The sequence below is a fragment of the Schistocerca nitens genome, chromosome 10 (genome assembly GCF_023898315.1).
Source record: "Schistocerca nitens isolate TAMUIC-IGC-003100 chromosome 10, iqSchNite1.1, whole genome shotgun sequence".
In the NCBI taxonomy this organism is placed as follows: domain Eukaryota; kingdom Metazoa; phylum Arthropoda; class Insecta; order Orthoptera; family Acrididae; genus Schistocerca; species Schistocerca nitens.
The window spans coordinates 192,619,587-192,626,688 of record NC_064623.1 but is presented as its reverse complement, the minus strand read 5'-3'; positions in this window follow the sequence as shown (position 1 = coordinate 192,626,688).

Genomic DNA, 7,102 nt, shown 5'->3' with positions numbered 1-7,102 from the left:
TACGTCAGCATTTTTCCCTCACATGTCTCCACACACCGCTGAGACCAATCTTGTTATTTAGATTTTGGTTCATCATTTTCAGCAACTGTTTTTGGAAAATGCCGATCTGAAGAAATAGCACAGTAGTAGCGTCAACTATTGTTTTTTAACGCCATCGGTGTATTATTTTTTCACATCGGGAATGTTGTTATTCCATTCACACCGCCTCCCCGCAGTGCAGTCGGATTTCTTCAGTGCCACATATACTTGGTTCACACAGTTAAAGAGCAAGATTGGACGTGATGAAAGCCCAAAAAGTATTAACATACCTTCACACAGTGAAGTAAAATTATGCTCTACAGCAATTCCAGAAGAACAATGAGACCTGGTAGGAAGGATGGCAAGATTGGGTCACGATTGTGGACCGGGCTGTAATCAATTGCTCTCGGTTAGTTTATTTTTCAATCACGAATACTTTGTTAGGAAACAACAACAAATAAAAGGTGACAATAAAAAAATGGTTCAAATGGCTCTGAGCACCATGGGACTTCACATCTGAGATCATCAGTCCCCGAGACTTAGAACTACTTTACCTAACTAACCTGGGGACATACACACATCCATCCCCGAGGCAGGAGTCCAACCTGCGACAGTGGCAGTCGCGCGGACGTGACAATAAATGAAGAACTGTTCCACGGCTGAAGGCCTCAATGATAACAAATTCAAAGCTATTTCTCGGCTGGAGGCCCCATTGGTGATAATTTAAAACTGTTCACGGCTGAAGGCCTGAATAGCAGTGTTAAGAACCAGTTAAACTACTTCAACCTGCAATTACAGTTATGAAAAAATTTTTAAAAGAACATTCATCAAAATGTCTCTGCTAGAATGCAATCACGGCTGAAGGCCTTAATGGCAACAAATTCAACTATTTTTCGGCTGAAGGCCCCAATAGCAATTATTTCAAAACTGCTTCATTGCTGAAGGCCTGAATAGCAATCCTTTAAGAACCAATTAAACGTCTTCAAACTTCAAATTACAGTGATTAAAAATTTAAAGGAAAACAATCATCAAATCTGACCAAACCAAGGAGATGTGGGGGGGGGGGGGGGGGGCGCAGTGGTTCCTCCAAGGCTCGACCTGGAAAAGTTCCTCAAGCTTCGCAAGCGGTGAGAGAGGCAGCCAAGAGTTGCGTTCACTTCACGAGATGGTAACTCAGACTAGTGGCAGTTCAAACGCATGACCAATAATCATTTGCAGAGTATACCTAACGTCTGATGCCCAGTGCAACGATGGAATAACACACCCAAGCTGGAACCGGCGGTCAGCACTACGTCTCCAGACTCCGGTGCTTAGAGCATCTGGAAGCAAAAAGGGACCACTACTACCAGAATAGGAAAAAAAGCACACACACACCATTCGGCCCACAAATCAAGAAAGCTGTCAAACTACACTCCTTACCGGACAGCAGGGGCAAGGCGAGGAAAAAGTACACTGTTGTAACATACACTAAGCTTACGTGCCACTGTCATTACCTCCCTTTCCTGTTCCAGTCGCGTATGGTTCGCGGGAAGAACGACTGTCTGAAAGCCTCCATGCGCGCTCGAATCTCTCTAATTTTACATTCGTGATCTCCTCGGGAGGTATAAGTAGGGGGAAGCAATATATTCGATACCTCATCCAGAAACGCACCCTCTCGAAACCTGGACAGCAAGCTACATCGCGATGCAGAACGCCTCTCTTGCAGAGTCTGCCACTTGAGTTTGTTAAACATCTCCGTAACGCTATCACGGTTACCAAATAACCCTGTGACGAAACGCGCCGCTCTTCTTTGGATCTTCTCTACCTCCTCCGTCAACCCGATCTGGTACGGATCCCACACTGATGAGCAATACTCAAGTATAGGTCGAACGAGTGTTTTGTAAGCCACCTCCTTTGTTGATGGACTACATTTTCTAAGGACTCTCCCAATGAATCTCAACCTGGTACCCGCCTTACCAACAATTAATTTTATATGATCATTCCACTTCAAATCGTTCCGTACCCATACTGCTACCAGTGTTTGTTCCGCTATCATATAATCATACAATAAAGGATCCTTCTTTCTATGTATTCGCAATACATTTATCTACCCGGTTAAGGGTCAGTTGCCACTCCCTGCACCAAGTGCCTATCCGCTGCAGATCTTCCTGCATTTCACTGCTAGGTCATTTATATATATTGTGAAAAGCAGTGGTCCCATAACACTCCTCTGTGGCACACCAGAGGTTACTTTAACGTGTGTAGACGTCTCTCCATTGAAAACATGCTGTTCTGTTTGCTAAAAAATCTTCAATCCAGCCACACAGCTGGTCTGATATTCCGTGGGCTCTTACTTTATCAGGCGACAGTGCGGAACTCTATCGAACGCCTTCCGGAAGTCAAGAAAAATAGCATCTACCTGGGAGCCTGTATCTAATATTTTCTGGGTCTCATGAACAAATAAAGCGAGTTGGGTCTTACACGATCGCTGTTTCCGGAATCCATGTTGATTCCTACATAGTAGATTCTGGGTTTCCAAAAACGACATGATACTTGAGCAAAAAACATGTTCTAAAATTCTACAACAGATCGACGTCAGAGATATAGGTCTATAGTTTTGCGCATCTGCTCGACGATCCTTCTTGAAGACTGGGACTACCTGTGCTCTTTTCCAATCATTTGGAACCTTCCGTTCCTCTAGAGACTTGCGGTACACGGCTGTTAGAAGGGGGACAAGTTCTTTTGCGTGCTCTGTGTAGAATCGAATTGGTATCCCGTCAGGTAAAGTGGACTTTCCTCTGTTGAGTGATTCCAGTCGCTTTTCTATTCCTTGGACACTTATAGACACTTATAGACAACGTATAGAATGCAACAATTAATAATAAGAAGTGGGGGAAGGCTACTTAGGTTCGCCTTCCCCAAGCATTCGACTCGCTCCTCTTCGTCTCGGCGACATTGCGAGCAGCAACACGGAAGCAAACGGCGAGATCTCACAATGGTGGAGGTTTCACTACTCAACTTAAATTTCCTGCGTCCAGTTGACAATGAGGCTGTGCCCCTCGCGACTACAGCCCTTCCATCCGGCAATGCATGCGTGTCGCCAGTGGTCCCAGTGTGTTCGCGCACTGCGTGGACCTGGCTGCAAGTCCGTCCCGTACCAAACTGCCGACTAACACCAGATTGAAACACCAGAACGTCGCCACCTTTAGTAGATATCGATAACCACCGCTGCCACCCCAGGGGGTCCACAACTCTTTTGTGGCCCTCCTTCCTTTCCGGGCTGCATACCCTCCCTTTCCGCATCCTTCCCCGTCCTCCATCTTCGCCCCCCCCCCTCACCCCTGGCTCTTTCCTTCCCTTTCTCCCCCTCTGGGAGTATGGTCTGTGCCTACGTCCGGAGACGGACGCTCGAAACTGTTACAAATTCCTTGTTTTCTACACTTGCAAGTCTTCGTCCTTCCTCTGTCCTTCTGTTTTCCTTCCCTCTTATCTTTGCCCTTTTCCCCGCTGCGGCGTTTGAGACCCCTCTTCTTTCCTTTCCCTTTTTTTCCTCCCTGTGCGTGTCTGAAGGCCGACCCACGCACTTCCATGCGTAGCCGGTGACGGGGTAACGCGTAATTCCCCGCCCCGGGTAGACAGGTAGGACACGTACGTAACCCCTGGTAACGGCCAGGCCCAGAGAGGGGTGATTACCCGAGCTGATACCTTCCGAAAGTGCCGACTGGTCCCTCCGTCCGTTTGTCGGGAGGTGGGACCTGAGGTGTGAACTATCACCTAAGGCGGGAGTGCCTTCAGAGAGGGCCCCCACAAGGGGGGAGCGCGCTATCGGAGACGCCAGTAATCATGGGGGATTCTTCCGCAATGGTTTCCTCACCTTCCACTATGTCTGCTCACAAACGTAAGTTCACTGAGTCTCAACCACAGTCAGTTCTTCCATCGTTGCCACAGTTCCTTGTTGTTTCTCGGTCTGACGAAGGTCACGACTTCTCCACGGTCAACCCTTTCATTATTCAGAAAGGTGTCGACGCAATTGCAGATCCTGTAAAGTCTTGTTCCAGATTACGGAATGGCACCCTGTTGTTAGAAACAGTCAGTGCCCTCCAGGCACAAAAATTGCTGCGTACCTCATTACTACACACCTTCCCTGTCCGGGTGGAACCGCACCGTACTTTAAATTCCTCGCGTGGAGTCGTTTATACACGCTCCCTCGATGGATTGTCTGACGAAGAAATTCAGCACTACCTGTCTGACCAGGGCGTAACGGCTGATCATAGGGTTATGAAAAGGGTTGACACGAACATCAATACAACCCGCACTGTCTTCTTGACATATGACAAAGTTCAACTCCCATCGAAAATCAAAGCAGGCTATGAGATAATTTCCGTTCGCCCTTACGTCCCAAACCCTACGCGTTGCTATTGGTGTCAGCGGTTCAATCACACCAGCCAGTCCTGTTCCAATCCGGCCAAATGTGTTACGTGTGGCAAGGATGCCCATGAGGGTGCTTGTCCACCTCCATCCCCTCGCTGCATCAACTGTATGGGTGACCACGTTGCTTCCTCTCGAGATTGTCCCGTTTTTAAAGACGAAAAGCTTATCCAGGAAATTAAAGGAAAAGGTGTCGACCTTTCCTGCTTGAAAATTGTTCGCCAGTCGACAGCCCACCGTGCCTCAGACAGGAAAATACAGCACTGTCCTTGCTTCTCCTCGGCCAACAAAGGAGGCGGCCACGCAGACTTCCGACCTCACCGTTAGTGCCACGGTCGTCAGATCGGCCAGCGCAAAGATCGCCCGTTCCACCTCACCACTTTCGCCTACCCACTCTCTGGCTCACCCTTCGTCGAGTTCTGCTAAATCTCGAGCCCAAACGTCAGACACCAAGACTTCGAAAAAAGAGCACACTCGTGAAGAGTTTTTACGTACTGCAACTTCCCAACCATCGGTTCCTCCTTCCTCTAAACATCATACTTCCAAGAAGGCTACAAAGAAACCCAGATCCTCTCCTTCTCCGCCAAGGCGTGTCCCATCTACAGCACCACCTTGCGGAAATCGCCTTCGGCCATCTTCTGTGTCGCCGAGGCGCACTGCTGGCGGTCGATCAACCGGCCGATCGCTGGTGGCAGGAGCTGCTCCTGAACAACCTATGGATCAGGATCTTCTGCCTTCGGCTGAATGCCATTCCATGCTGTCGGTCGCAAGCTCTGAGCAGTCGTTGAGTTGACAGCGACCTTGGTCGCATTCCTCCATTTTCTGTTCACCCTGTGTCCATTATCCACTGGAATATCCGCGGTATTCGAGCCAATCGGGATGAATTGTCGATCCTCTTACGATCCTACTCGCCGGTCATCTTCTGTCTTCAGGAAACAAAGCTGCGTCCCCATGACCGCTTTGTTCTCCCTCACCCAGTCCGTCCAATATGATCTCCCCTCTTTTGAAGGCACTCCTGCACATGGAGGACTCATGATTCTTCTCCATGAAACTCTCTATTATCACCCAATCCATTTAAACACTTCCAAACTGTCGCCGTCCGTCTTTCCCTTTCCGGATACACGTTCTCTCTTTGTACTGTATACATTCCGTCGTCCACACCAATGGCACGAGCTGATCTCCTTCATCTTCTTGGTCAGCTTCCACCCCCATATTTGCTGGTTGGGGACTTCAATGCCCACCACCCGCTTTGGGGATCTCCACATCCTTGTCCACGTGGCTCACTATTGCTAGACGTCTTGCACCAAGCAGATCTAGTTTGCCTCAACACTGGGGTCCCTACATTTTTGTCTGCCTCCACGACAAATTTATCTCATTTGGACCTTGCGGTCGGTACTGTTCCGCTAGCTCGGCGCTTCGAATGGTTCGCCCTTGATGATACACACTCGAGTGACCACTTTCCATGTGTCCTTAGACTGCAGCCTCAACTGCCCTACATGCGCCCGCGACGCTGGAAGTTTGCCCAAGCTGATTGGACACTTTTTTCGTCTCGAGCGACATTCGATGACCGTCACTTTCCCAGCGTCGACGATGAGGTCACACATATTACCGACGTTATTCTTACAGCTGCGGAACATTCAATACCACGCACCTCCGAATTGCCCCGGCGCCCCCCAGTTCCTTGCTGGAACGAGGCATGCCGTGACGCAATACGTGAGCGGCGACGTGCTCTCCGCGTTTTCCACCACCATCCTACTTTGACCAACTGTATCCGCTATAAGCAGTTCCGAGCGCGATGCCGTCGTGTCATCCGCGATAGCAAGAAGGCAAGCTGGAAATTCTTTATTAGCTCATTTAACACCTTCACTCCCTCCTCGGAAGTTTGGAGTCGGCTTCGACGGTTCTCAGGCGCGCCTAGTTTCTCCCCGGTCTCTGGGCTCACTATCGCGCATGACACATTAGTGGACCCCGTCGCAATTTCTAACTCGTTGGGTCAGCACTTTGCTGAGATTTCGAGCTCTTCAAATTACCCGCCAGCGTTTCTCCCGAAGAAACGTGCAGCGGAAGTGCGACCTCTTGCTTTCTTCTCTCAAAATCGCGAAAGCTACAATACTGTTTTCTCCATGCGGGAACTCCAACATGCACTCTCTTCTTCTCGCTCCTCCGCCCCAGGACCGGATGGTATCCACGTCCAAATGTTGCTGCATTTATCAACCCATAGTCTGCGTTACCTCCTTCGCCTTTATAATCGAATTTGGACCGACAGTACTTTTCCCAAACGATGGCGGGAAGCTATCGTCGTTCCTGTTCCGAAACCTGGAAAGGACAAACATCTCCCCTCTAGCTATCGCCCCATTTCTCTCACGAGTAGTGTCTGTAAGGTTTTGGAGCGTATGGTGAACTACCGTTTAGCGTGGAGGCTGGATTCCCGCAGTCTTTTAACACCTGCCCAATGCGGATTCCGAAAGCATCGTTCTGCAGTTGACCATCTTCTTGCTCTCTCCACTTATATCATGAACAATTTTCTCCGGAAACGCCAAACAGTAGCAATATTTTTTGATCTGGAGAGAGCATACGATACCTGTTGGAGGACAGGCATCCTCCGCACACTGTTCTCTTGGGGCTTTCGAGGTCGGCTGCCCCTTTTTCTTCGCGAATTTATGGCAGAGCGCACATT